We start from the raw sequence: 14092 nt of genomic DNA on the forward strand, positions 1-14092 counted from the left end.
TTCCAGATAAATGAGATATCAGATAATTTGCCCTAATATCCAAAGCCTTGTTGTTGCTAGCTGCTAAACAGAACAGAGAAGAAAGGCACCTATGGAAAACAATTATAAATAACTACTGATCTAATTGAGATTAAATTAGTTGCCTCAATAGTCATTTGTAACTTTACAAACAAAATAGAATTAAAAATATAGAACAGTTTACTCTGAAGGCTAAATCTAATAAAGAAAACTTTTAAAACATACCAGTGTCTTACATACAGACATCAAAGCATAATCAACAAGTGCTAAAATTTAACTGAGAAATCTGCTTATTCGATAAGGGTAATAAGTTGTTTATAAATGTAATTATTTTAGTTTCAGTTCTGGCTAAGTTTACGAGATAAATGCTACATTACAACAGGAAATACGAGGTCACCTACGTGGCTCATAAAAGAGATGGACAAAAGCTCATTTCATGATGCTTAAATTACTCTTCCAAATAAGATTATAATTGGGTTAGAAAGTTAGAGATTAGAAGAGGATATTGGGAAAGATGTTTTGTTCAGTGTGGGTCTCAAATTATCTTCCTGAAAGGCAGAGGTATGTATGTATGTGGACTTCCCTTTAGCTTGGAATTGTATTTATCTTGTTACTTGACAAATGGTATCTTCATTGAAAGGACCAATGAACTCAGACAGAAGGTCTAAACACATCTTTTTTGACTGCCCAGGAAATCTGGGATTAATCCTAGGCCCAATTTAACCTAGAAGTTAATATTGAAATTCCTAATTACCATTTCAATTTTATCATTATGAACAATCTACAAATCATTTATTTTAAACGAGTACTGTAAATGCCATTTCATTTCTGCTGCAAAAGCTCATTTATTAAAGATTTTAAATTCAGAAGTTTGACCAGAAACTTTCGTATCATACCTCTTTTCATGAAACCTATCTTTAAAACGTCTATCAAAATTTATTGAATAGTTTGTACTCATCTTTGACATATGCAGAGTATTAGCTGGTATCATGATAATTATGACCAAATGTTTTTGAGCCTTGATCCACTTAATAACCTTGATATAAAGTGAAGTCTAATCAATTTCCCCTTGACTGTCATCTATACTTTAAAAAAAATTTTTTAAATTTAGTTTCAAGTATACAGTATACTTATTAGACATCTATATAGTTCATAAAATGATCCCCTCAATTGTACCCTTTCTCCCCAACCCTCCACTTAGACAATATATTAATGCTAACTGCATTCCCTAAGCCGTGCTCCCCATCCCAGTGACCATCCATCAGCTACTAATTTGTACTTCTTTAGCACTCACCCCCTTCTCCCAGCCCCCCAAACACCCCTCACCTCTGCCCAACACCAAATTGTCCACTATATTTGTGAGTCTATTTTTGATTAGTTTGTCCTTTTTATTCCTTATATTCCTCATATAAGTGAAATCATATAATGTTTATCTTTGTCTAGTCTGTCTTAAATACCTTCTAGGTCCATCAAAGTGATATCTTTTTCCATCCCCTTCCTTTTCATATGTAGTTGTCTTGTTTTCTTATCCTTTTAGCCACTCTATCTTTTGGTTGGAGCACTTAATTCTTTTCCATTTAAGGTACTTATTGATGGGAATGTAGTTGTTACCATTCTTTATTCCTGTTTTTGATACATGTTTTTTATTCTTAAAGAAGTCCCTCCAACATTTCCTAAAATGCTGGCTTGGTGGTGATAGCTTATCTGGGAAGCTCTTTATCTATCCTTCAACTCTAAATGATAGCTTTGCTGGATAAAGTATTCTTGATTGTAAATCCTGGGACTTCATCCTATTGAATATTTTTTTGCCAAGTCCTTCTGTCCTCAGAGTTCCTTCTGAGAAATCAGATGCCAGTCTTATGGGTTTTCCCTTATATGTAATTATTTGTTTTTTTCTCTTGCTTCTTTTAAGATTCTTTCTTTGTATTTAATCTTTGACATTTTAATTATGATGTGTCTTGGTGTGGGCATCTTTGAATCCCTCATTGTTGGAATTCTCTGAGCTTACTGGGGTTTTATGTCCATTTCCTTCACCAAGTTAGGGAAGTTTTCCATCATTATTTCTTCAAACAGCTGTTCAACATCTTGATTTTCCTAAGTTACATTGATCAGACCAATATTTGGAGCCTTAATTGTGTTCCATATCTTCCTTAAATTATTTTTATGGTCTTGGCATTTTTTGTCTTGCCATTCTGATTGAGTGTTCTGATTGGCATTCCTGGCTTCTAGATAGGGCATTTGATTATCTTCTTTATTTACTTTGTTTATTCCATATACTGCTCATCTCAGATAATGTGTTCTTCATTTCAGACTGGTTCCCTTTTATAATTTCCATTTCCATTTTTATGTTTTTATCTCTTTGTTGAGTTCTGACTGAATTTATCTACACTTCCCTAGTTGTATGGCTTATTCCTCTAGATTTCAGGCAATTTTTCCTTGCTGCTGCTCCTTGTTTCCATCACAGCTTTGATTTGGTTGCCAGAGGGATGAACAGAGCATCTGTCATCTACACCATTTTTTAAAAATCATCTATACTTTTATATGACATTTTATATCTAACTATTATTATACTGGATTTTTCTCAAATTTCAAGAATGTATTTATTAATAAGACATTCATTAAAAAGCCTTATATACTTTAAAAGTTTACCCACACTTATATAATTTTACTTAACTATACAAATATGATTTTATAGATTTTTAAAAGCCAATATATATTTTTCTCTTTAGATTTCCCTATAATTCCTCTCCCTGCACCCTTTATATCAGCTACTTCACCCACCTACAGGTAACCCATGTTTAACTTAGTGGGAATCACTCTAATGAATTCAATGGATCAGTCTGTAGTTTTCCTTGCACTCACATCATACTGTACTGACATGTGTACATTCATAGGATTTCCAAATACTGGGATTTCTGTCTCTCTCTCTCCAAAAGTATAATTTTATGTACCATTTTATGCTTCTTGCTTTATCACTCAATAATATCAATTAGAAATTTCTCTAAATCATCTGATATATTACTTCATTATTTTCAGTGGCTCTATCATATTCGGTTATGTGATGTATTTCTCAGTCGTCTGTCTATTGATGGGCATTCATTTTGTTTCCCTGTTTAAACTATCTGATAAATGTTGTAATAATCATTTCTATAAGCTCTCACAAAATGGCTTTTATGTCTAGGGGAGAGGTTCCCAATAGTGCCATTGCTGTGTTAAGGGGTAGTTGTAGTTTAATTTTAGTAGATCTCCAGATTGCTTTCTATAAAGGCTGAAATCCTTCAAACTTCTGGCAATGCATGGGAGTATGTTTTTTCCTACATATCCACAGGAATAACTTCCAAAGCTCTATTCAACTTTTTCCCCCAGGGCCAATGCGTGAAATATGATCTCTTACTGTCACTCTAATTTACATTTCCCTGACTAATAGTAGATTTGAGCCTTTTGTTATACATCTGTTCACTTAAATTTATTGTTAATTGTATGTTTATATGTTTTATCCATCCCCCACTGGATTTTGTGTGTGTGTGTGTGCATGCTTGTGTATGTGTTCATAATGTGTGAATAAATTATCAAAGTTCTTTATATATTACAGATATTAGCTTTGTGTAGAACTGATTTTATTTCATTCAACTTTGGTTATTGTATTTTTGCCACATAATTTTTTATGTACTTAAACTTGGTAACTGCACAAAATATCAAAAAGTAAAAACTATCTACGATACCAACATGTTTTCCCCCCTCTTTTTTTGAAGTATAATGGAACTATAGTCTCTCCTTTTGAATCCTCAAATCCCTTGCTCCAGAAATAACTACAATCAATATTTTGGTATGTTATCTCCCAGTTTTTAACTCGTGCACATCGAAATACGGCTAATTCTTTACTGTGATGACCTGATATTCTGAAGTATTGGCGTCTTATTTTGTTCTTTCAATTCCTTAATTTACTCAATTACTCCCTCATCTCTTCTAAAGACAAACAAGTTCCTAATAAAAATGATGAGTTTGAAAAATACTTGTCCATTTATTTTTTTCATAGAAAGAGAGTTAATTACTTTTCCTGGACTGAGATTTAAAAATAATCAGAAAGGAAGCAAGATAATTATGCTTGACTAGGGATCTTTGAGAAGTTGGCCTTGAAATCTGGCACCTCTCCTTTAGGTTAAAAACCCTTTGTGAGATGATAAAGCCCTGAGGCATGTTTGGTGATCTGAGGAGAGTGCATTAGCATCACCAGCAGAGGTGGTGGAACCACATATATGTGATAGCAGTAGTAAGGCTCTCGTCTCTCACATAAACAGCCCAGTGGTACCCAGTAGAAAGGGTAGCAGTGACTTAAGGGAGGAAGAAGCTTCCTTGGGTTGTTACTGCTTAGTGGGTAGAAGCTCTTTTATGGATACCTGAGTTAGTGACAAAGGCCTTCCACACAGTTTTTCAGGCAGTAGAGACCTTGGCTGCAAATACAGTAAGTCCTCACTTAATGTCATGATAGTTTCTTGGAACCATGGCAAAATGATACATAACCAATTTTGCCATAAACTAATTGATATAAACAACGGTTAAGTTCCTATGGCATCTCATTAGCATTAGAACAATGTTGAATGTAATGTTATTTGAATACTTGCTGTATCTCAGAAGGAAATCAAGTCGGGGGAAAGACAATGGCAGAGGCCAAATGTTAGTCAGCAGGCTTCTTCCTCTTTCTCATGTGAGACATCTTTGAGAGTCTTGCAAGAGCAAACAGTCACATGAACTAGTAATATGGCCCCCATTTAAAATCTCCAGATTAGTGTGGCATGAGAAAAAAATACTAAGCTATTGAACTTCACTAGTATTCAAAGAAATTAAAATTTAAACAACAAAATATGCCACTCTTCATGTTTTAAATTGGTAGTGAGCAAAGACCATATTGAATGAGTTCAAGAGTAGGCTATTATTTTATACAGCTGCTGCATATATACATTGGCACAAGCTTTTTGAAGGCAATTTGAGAATATGAGAAGATTTTCATGTAATAATTCTATTGCTTGGAATGCAAGAAGTTAATCAAGAAGTAACACAAAGACTTATCTCCCCCAATGGTCATCTCAACATTATTTATCAAGGCAGAAATTAGAAATAATCTAAATGGACTATAATAATATATTTTATCTTTACATTTTTCATTGTTTTTGAATTTTCTTTAATAAGCATTTATTTCTTTCATACATAATTAAAAAATTTAAAAAATGATTAAAAAATTTAAAAAATCATTTGGCAGTTCAGGTGTTAATATAAAAGGACAATCAAATATGGATTAGTTCTGAATCACATGGCTGTGACCTGAATAACTAGTGTACATCCACTGCCAAGACAAGATAAAACCACTGTTCTTCAGGGCATTGCAGTGTTTATTTAGAAGGACATGTCATATAATAAATTTAATGCCAGTAATTACAATAACATTAGGGAAATTTTCTATCTAATTTTCCATCTGCAAAATAGTCCCATTTCAACTGTCTAGAACATTTAGATGCAACCAATAAAATGTTTCTTAAGTATTTTTAGAAAATGTTTTTGGATCTCCCATGAACTTTCTATGTTTAAAGAAAATAAAAAATAAGTTAGAGTCTTATGGAAGAAGAGGAGAGGAACTGAGAGAAGGAGAACCTAAGCTGATGTTTAAAAGAAACATAAATAAGAGGTACTTATAAGGAATAGAGGTATATTTTATTTTTACTTTAAAAACTCATGATAGCTTCTGACTCTAAAATGGCATAATTATTTTTATTTTATATGGATGGTGCCTTAATAAATTCTCTGAGTAAAGCTACTTTTAAAGTTGTTGGACCAGAAGGTGGAGGGGCGGGGAGGAGGGAGAAGTAGATGGCGTAAAGGGAGTCAAATATGTAGTGGCAGAAAGAAGTCTAACTATGGGCAGTGAACACACATGCAATGTATGTATGCCTTATCGAACTGTACACCTGAAACTTACTGGATTTCGTTGACCAATGTTGGCATAATAAAAAAAAATAAAATAAAGTAATTATTGCTAAAAAAATTTAAAAAATAAAATAAAATCACTTCCATTTTCACTCACTCCCTTAAAAAAAAAGTTGTTGAGCTTAAGAAAGTATTCATAAATCTGTCATCCTTTAGATAGAATCTAAATGCAATTGGTCTTGAAGATTTGTATATTTAATTTTTAAATGTTTTTTAAATTCTCTTTTCCTTTTTTGCTTTTTTTCTTTCACCACCACTGGTCCGAGCTACATTATCTCGTTTGATCTGCTATAATAACCTCCTATGTGGTCTCTGTGCGTCCATTAGACACCGTCATCAATGAATTCTTTGCGATGCATCCAGATTGGTGCTTTCAAATAACAAATGCAATCAATTCGACTTCCTGCTTAAAACTTTAAAATGGTTCACCCTACTCTGAAGACAAAGGCGGCATTAATCGACATGGCCTACCAGGCCCAATATCTTCCCACTCTTTTGTTCTCTTTCCCCTTCAGGTATGAGGTCTTGTTTAAGTTTCCTCATATTCACAAGGTTCCCTCCTACTAATGGACCTATGCAGGGGACTTGCTTCCCCTGCATAGAACTCTCTTCCATTCATCTTCCCGATTTCGATTCAAATGTTACTTCCTTCCAGCCTCCTTCATAAACTTCCATTGCCCATGCCCTTCTATTTTATCGTGCTCCTTATAGTTGCAACCTTACTTTTGTGTATAATTAATGGCTGTCTTTACAAACTAAGTTCCATGAGAACAAAGTCCACTAATTCTGTGACCATGTACAAGTTACTTGATGGCAGAAAAAGGCTCTTTCTGTTCCATTTTCCTCGTGAGCAGGGGCCTTATTTTATAGTGTCCCTTGTAATTAAATGTGACCATGTGACTGAGTTCTGGTAATGGAACATGAGTGAAAGTGATGTGATCAATAGATTCTGAGACTCTAGGGTATGTTAATCTTACAAGATGTAAAGAGCCTGAATGCCTGCATGACCACATGCAAGATTGCTCACGTGTTGGACTATGATGTGAGATAGATATAAAATTTTATTGTGTTAAGCTATAGGGATCTTGGGTTTGTTTATCACAATAAATGATATTACTTACTCTAACCAAAATGGTTACTATAGATGAGTTAACATTTCCTTCAGAAAAATAGGGACAAATGATGTTTATTATACAGGGCTTTGATGGAAATTAAAATATGTGAGCACAATGTTTTGCATATGGTAGTTATTCAATAGATATATCGTCATTATCATAGTTATCATTTTATTATAGCTCTTCTTTCCTGCTCTCTGGAACAATGCATTCCTTTTTATCATGTTTTTCTTATTCTTAGTGAGATTTTTTGGTAGACTCAGAATACTTTCTTTTTGTTCATTAGAATGGTTACAGCATTTATATGGTTTTTAAGAGATTTTAAGGGACTGCTCTAGTGACAGACTGTGAAGGAGGTTTCAGTGATTAGTTTGATTCTTCAAAGCCTCCTTGACCTGCATTCTGCAAAGTGAATATTTATTTCTTTGTAGAATTTCTGAGTTCTGGTATGGAATTATGGATCACAGAAGGATGAGTTAATTCTCCAAGGAAACATAACCCAGTGACTCTATTTGTAGTGGTAGTAAAGCCTGAGAACAACTAAAGAGGAATGTACCTTTTATAGCATTTTAATGATAATTATTTGGGATACACTGGGCTTGTGCCTTTTTTCTTTTTCTGCCTAGAGATTCAACTTTTTACATTATTCTATTTGATGGACATTCCTGAAACCTCACTGGGGATTTTGAACTCTATGTTTATTTTACTTTGTCTCTAATCAAACCTGAACTGTCAGGATTTTTCCACCACATTTTTTGTTTTTTGTTTTCTCTCCCAGAAGAACATGAGCAGAGTCCAAATAGTGCAAACAAAACCTGCTAAATCTCATTTGCAGATTGTTCTTGCCTTCTGCACCTTGTAAGCACATCGTTCTGAGTTTGTGAAGCTGTTCATTGCTAATGAGTCTCTCTGAGGGGAATGTACACCTATTGATATTGTAGTTTATGGGTATTTACCCAAGAATTATTTCTGATTTTGGAAATTAGTTGCTTTTGCTGATTTGTGACTTTAGAAAAATCTCATATGTAGACAATTCTTATTAAAATACTTTGGTGCTAAGTCATTTAATTTGTCTTAAATTCAGGAAGAATGTTAGATACTATGAGTGAGTTTCGAGTTTTCTCTTCTTTTCAGATCCTTAGGCTGCTAAGTTTTAATTAAGCTGCCTTTCATTTTAGGATTAGTCTAAGACATTTTGCCTTTAATATTTCCAAGATAGTTGAGAAGTTTTGTAGTGATTTCAGCCTTACAAGTTTTTATGGGTCATGTAATCATAAGATTAATAATGAAGATGATAATCATAACTAAAGTTTGACCACTTTCTATGTGCCAGGCACTGTGCAAAAGGCTTTGACTGCTTTGTCTTATTTAATGTGAAATGGCCTATGTAAATTGCATCCATTCAATCCAATTAAATTCACTGTGACGCAACATTTATTAAGCCTCTCCTAACAGTTGTATGCTAGTCACCAAAAGGGAAATGGAAGGTTGCAACATGCTTTCTGTACAAATAGGTTCCAAAGCTAATGACCTTTTCTGATTTTATCCTTGTTTGCTTATATTTTGGATGAAAAAAAACAAATTCAGAATGGTGAAGTGACTGCCTCAAGGTCACGTAACTTATAAGGGCTGGAGTTATTTCACCCCAAATGCCAGTAGCACTTCAATAAAAAATCTGAAAGATCTTAGGTTCTCTAAGGACTAATAAAAATGAAAAATATGAAGCTTAGCTATCCTTGTTGAAAATAAGGTAAGAGAGATTGCCTTACCATTCTTTTTCTAAGGGCATTTACTTTAAAAAATTCTACTTGGATATACTTTCTCCTCTCTTTGAAATGTATTTAAACCCTTTTGAAGAGTAGGTAGGCCTTTGTCAGCCATATAACCCAGGAATGTCTTTTTCAAGGACCTGGGAGCCATCTCCTTGAAATGTAAAATTAAGGAAGATAGCACCCTCTTCTTCTAGTTTCTTTTGGAGAGTAGGAGCATAACTCTGGGTGCCTTGCTCAGAGCTGCAAAAATACCTCCTTTTGTAAAGGTATGAGAAGTTTGTTTTTTCACCGCATAAAGCCAATAACTAACACAGATGGTCACCTCAATTAGAAAATTTAGGATGAACTATGTGTAAAATGGTGTTGTCAAGTCTTCTTTCTTGAGGGCTAGTTTTTATTTATCTCAAAAGGTAGTAATGGGTTCTACCTACTTTGCTATATAAAAGGATGAGGTTTCTTTTTGCCTTTGCAATCTCTTAATGGATTGCTTGTGATGTACCTCACATTCTGGGTTAATGCTTATTTGGTCACGAAAGTGTTTTTGTTTTGTTTTGTTTTTGTTTTTGTTTTTTCTCTCTACTACCTTTGTGGAGAGGATTTCTGGGTAGGGAGAAGATTTAGTTTTTAATTATATTATCTTAATAGCTCCTGTGGTAATGGGGAAACCAGTGTGCACCGTCATTCTTGTTATGTGTCTAGAGGAGTAACATACGGGCGTTGCTAAGGTTTACCGCGTCACTTGTTTTCTCAGTGGCCTAGTTGTTTTTACAATACTATCAATTTCTAGGTTTAGAAGCAGCATGAAGGGACTGTGTCTTGCAATTCCTATAACGTTTGAGTGTTTGTTTTATTTTTCTCATGGAAGATTTTTGTTGTATTTAGAGTTAGAAGAAGAAATGCCTTTACTTATTTTAAGAGCCCAAAATCCAACTACGTAACCAATCCCATGGGAACTATAGATTTCTGAGTGTTGACAAAAGAATCAGAGAGTACTTATATAACTTTGAATCTTAGAATATAAACTTGAGACCCATAAAATCAACCTCTTTATTTGTTGCCTTTGATATGGCAACTTACTACATAGAATTTAGTGAATCCCAAAAGGGTCCCTAACAGTAATCTCCATCAGTGTCTTCATTTAAATCTCTTGTTATTGGTAGTGTCAAGCATGCTGAGATGGTAACTCTAAATTACTTGGCATGATATCATAGTTTCTTTCTTGATTATGAGAAGAATTGCTGTGGATGCCTGAATCTCCTCTTACCTTGCTAAAAACCCTTGAAGTAAATAACTTTAACCAGTTGAAAACTATCTTCATTAATGTGTATGTTTCCCCTGCCTGAAGAAAAAAATTATATTAAGTGTGGAAGGGTTAAAACAATCAAAATTGTAATATTAATATTTGTGTTGAAAGAGCATTTTACATTTTTGTTATAGTCTTGTGTGTAGTGTTTGACATATAACAGCATTGTATGGGTGTTTGCTATTACTATCATTCCTTGTCAGGTGTAAAAAAACTCGGCTAAATACAGTGACAGCCTTATAACTCTGAAGTATCCAATTAAATAGTCAGTTGAGACTCATGATCTTAAGTTGAAATCTTACTAACTTTATGCTTAAAATAAAAAAGAAATTTAGGTTTGACTTATTGTAAGTCTAACTTACATTAGTACTATTTAGTACTAGTAAGTACTATTAAGTACTATTTAGCATTATTAAGTGCTATTAAATAGTTGATGGTCAAAGAACTTAACAGGAATTCATTTAAGTAGTTTAAAAGTTAAAATGTTTTAAATTAAGTTTGCGTATAGGACCAAATATTATTCAAAGACTCTCAAAGTTATTATAAAAATTTATTAATGGATAAAAGAATAATTTTTTCCAGATTAACTTAAATTAAATGGGAACCCTCAGATTTCTCCACCTTGTGACAGCTTTAATCTGGAATAGAAAAGGCATTCCTGTTGGCACCTGCACAAACTTAGGGAAGGCACAGAGGTAATATTAGGCAATTACTTGGAGATTCCTTCAAATGAACTTATGGCTTCTGATATGGACTGGGAAGGTTCTGAAGAACTGACTTCCTGTATTCTTCCTCAAGTATCTTTTGCTGTGATGATAAACAATAGACTTGGCAAAGCATGAGTAGCCCATGCATATACAGGCACACATGTGTGACTTGACGAGCCACAGAGGGTGGAGGAATAAAATAAGGTTTGGGGAGGAGTCTCAGGTTATTTCTAAGGGAGAATTTTTAATCTCAAAACAGAAGAGCAACAAGACATGACATAGCCTGCCAGTTAGAGAAATAAAGCAAGTTTCAATGAATACAGATTTCCTTATGTTTTATTAGACAACACTATGGCCCTTTTCAATAGCATGTTATCAGCACCCTTTGAAATAGGTTTTAGATATTTGCTCACTTATGAGTATTCTTTTCTTCCCCAAGTATCATGGTTATTTCCCCTTAGTAAGCTAAAACCCTCCTTCCTCCATTTCAGAAGTGTAATGAGACCTTCTTTTCCAGGGGGCATCCACCAGAAGGCAATATTTTTCTGAGAGGTTTTATCTTGTATCTGTATATAAAAGAAACCTATAATTTTTTTAGTTTTTAATGTATTGGACATGCTAGCTATTCAGCTACTGATTGGTGAGCCTCTTCTCCATTTCTTCATGTAATATTATATTATTCTTAATATATGAGATTTTTAGATTCTGAGACTCTGATGTCTTTTCTACAATAGTAGAGGATAACAAAAGTTTTGTCTCCTTATAGAGCCCTTTGTGGTAGGGAGAATAAAGAATTATTTACAAATTTTTAAAAGCATGTATAATTAAGAAAAACCTGAAGGAGTTCATTACCACCCAACCAGTATTACAAGAAATATTAAAATGGCTTCTATAAGAAGAAGAAAAAATATGAATAAGAAAATATCATGTAGAAAATAATTCTCACTAAAAGTATATTTTCATTTTCATTGTAAATGTTTTTCAGTTTCATGATTTGCTTTCAATAGAAGAGACTGTTGCCACACCCCCAAATTAATTCAAAATGGATCAAGGACTTTAATATAAGACCTAAAACAATAAATTGCATAGAAGAAAACATAGGTACTAAATTCATGGACCTTTGATTTAGAGAAGATTTAATAAATATGGCCTCAAAGGCAGGGGAAGTAAAAGCAAAAATAAATAAATGGGACCATATCAAATTAAAAAGCTTATGCATAGCAAAAGAAAGCACTAATAAGACAAGAGGTAACCAACTGAATGAGAGAAGATATTTACCAACAATGCCTCTGTTAAGGGCCTAATATCCAAAATATACAAAGAACTCATACAACTCAACATTCGAAAAATAATCCAATTAAAAACTGGGCCGAGGAACTGAACAGACACTTATTTCTCCCTAGAGGACATAAAAATGGCCAACAAATATTTGAAAAGATGCTCAACATTGCTAGCTATTAGGGAAATGCAAATCAAAACTGCAATGAAACACCACCTCACACCTGTTAGAATGGCTATTATCAACAAGACAAGTAATAGCAAGTGTTGAAGAGGCTGTGGGGGAAAAGGAACCATCATACACTGCTGGTAAGAATGTAAATTGGAATAGCCACTATAGAAAACAGTATGAAGTTTCCTTGAAAAATTAAGAATAGAATTACCATATTACCCAGCAATCCCTCTTCTGGGGGTCTCCCCATAAAATTTGAAAACATTTATCTGTAAAGATATATGCACTCCAATGTTCATTGCAGCATTATTCATGGTGGCCAAGACATGGAAATAACTAAAGTGCCCTTCAATAAATGATTTGATAAAGAAGATGTATTACATAAATACAATGGAATATTACTCAGCCATCAAAAAGGTGAAATACCGCCATTTGTAACAACATGGATGGATCTTGAGATTATCATGCTAAGTGAAATAAGTCAGACAGAAAAAGTTGAGAACCATATGATTTCACTCATATGTGAGATATAAAACTGAAAGCAACAAATGAATAAGACAAAAAGACTCAAGGACACAGACAATAGATTAGTGGTTACCAGAGGGAAAGAGGGAAGGAGATGTAGGTTAGGGTAAAAGGGGTTAAATATATGGTGATGGAAGGAAATTTAACTTTGGGTTGTGAGCACACAATGCAATATACATACAATGTATTATTGAATTGTACACTTGAAACCTATATAATTTTATTAACCAATGTTACCCGAATCTATTCAATAAAGAGATAAAAATAAAATAAAAGATGAGAGGTATTTGTATACCAAAAATAAAAAAAATAATAATAAAGATTTGTTGATTTTGCTGCTGTTTCTCACCGCTTACCCTACAGAGCGCTGTGGCCTTTTATTCTGAAATTATTTGATTTCAGATTTATTGATAACTTTATTTCTAGTTGCTGTGTTTTCCTAAATACTAAGCATAAAATCTGATGTCAGATACATTTCTGTCCTTCTCTTCTTCAAATTACTAAAATGTAAATAAACCCCAGTCTGTTAAAACATAAGTTTTTTTTGGTGAAATCTTTGACATAATACATATTCAATATACTTAAAATTCTAATGGAGCAATCAGTGAATTATACTTGGTGAAATTATTATTCAAACAGCTTTTTGACAGGTTGTCAAAACAAATGGAGAATAGTTCATTGCTGAATGATAATTAAACAAGCAACTGAAATCTGTGACTTAATAAATGTTTTGAAGTTTAATTCAAAGTCTCCATATGCTCTGCAATTATTAGCAAATTCTCTTGTCAGTTAGTTCAGTATTTTTATGTATGTATTTTCATACTAGAGTTCAAGAATCTAAATTTTCTCCAGGCTTACCAAGTCAGTTGAAAAGTTGAAAAATCCCTGCATTTTTTGCTTTCTAATTGTTTCATAAAAATTATTTTCCAGTTTTTTTCCAATCAATAAACTAAAAAGTATTTGTTGGGCATTTATATTGAGGTCTTAAAAGAAGTAGTGACATATTAAAATTGTTTTTCAAATGATAACTACATAGTGGCAATTGGGAATGGACAAGAATTGGGAACAATTGATGAGGGAAAGACAATAGGCCATTGAAATAGTCCTGACATTTTAAAGGCCTAAAATGTAGCGACAATAAGGAAGAGGAGATTAGCTATGAAAAATCAGTTCTGTTATAAAATTGACTTTAGTGCCTTGTGAGATATAAATATTGACATAAA

The sequence above is a fragment of the Rousettus aegyptiacus genome, unplaced genomic scaffold (genome assembly GCF_014176215.1).
Source record: "Rousettus aegyptiacus isolate mRouAeg1 unplaced genomic scaffold, mRouAeg1.p scaffold_m13_p_2, whole genome shotgun sequence".
Lineage (NCBI taxonomy): Eukaryota > Metazoa > Chordata > Mammalia > Chiroptera > Pteropodidae > Rousettus > Rousettus aegyptiacus.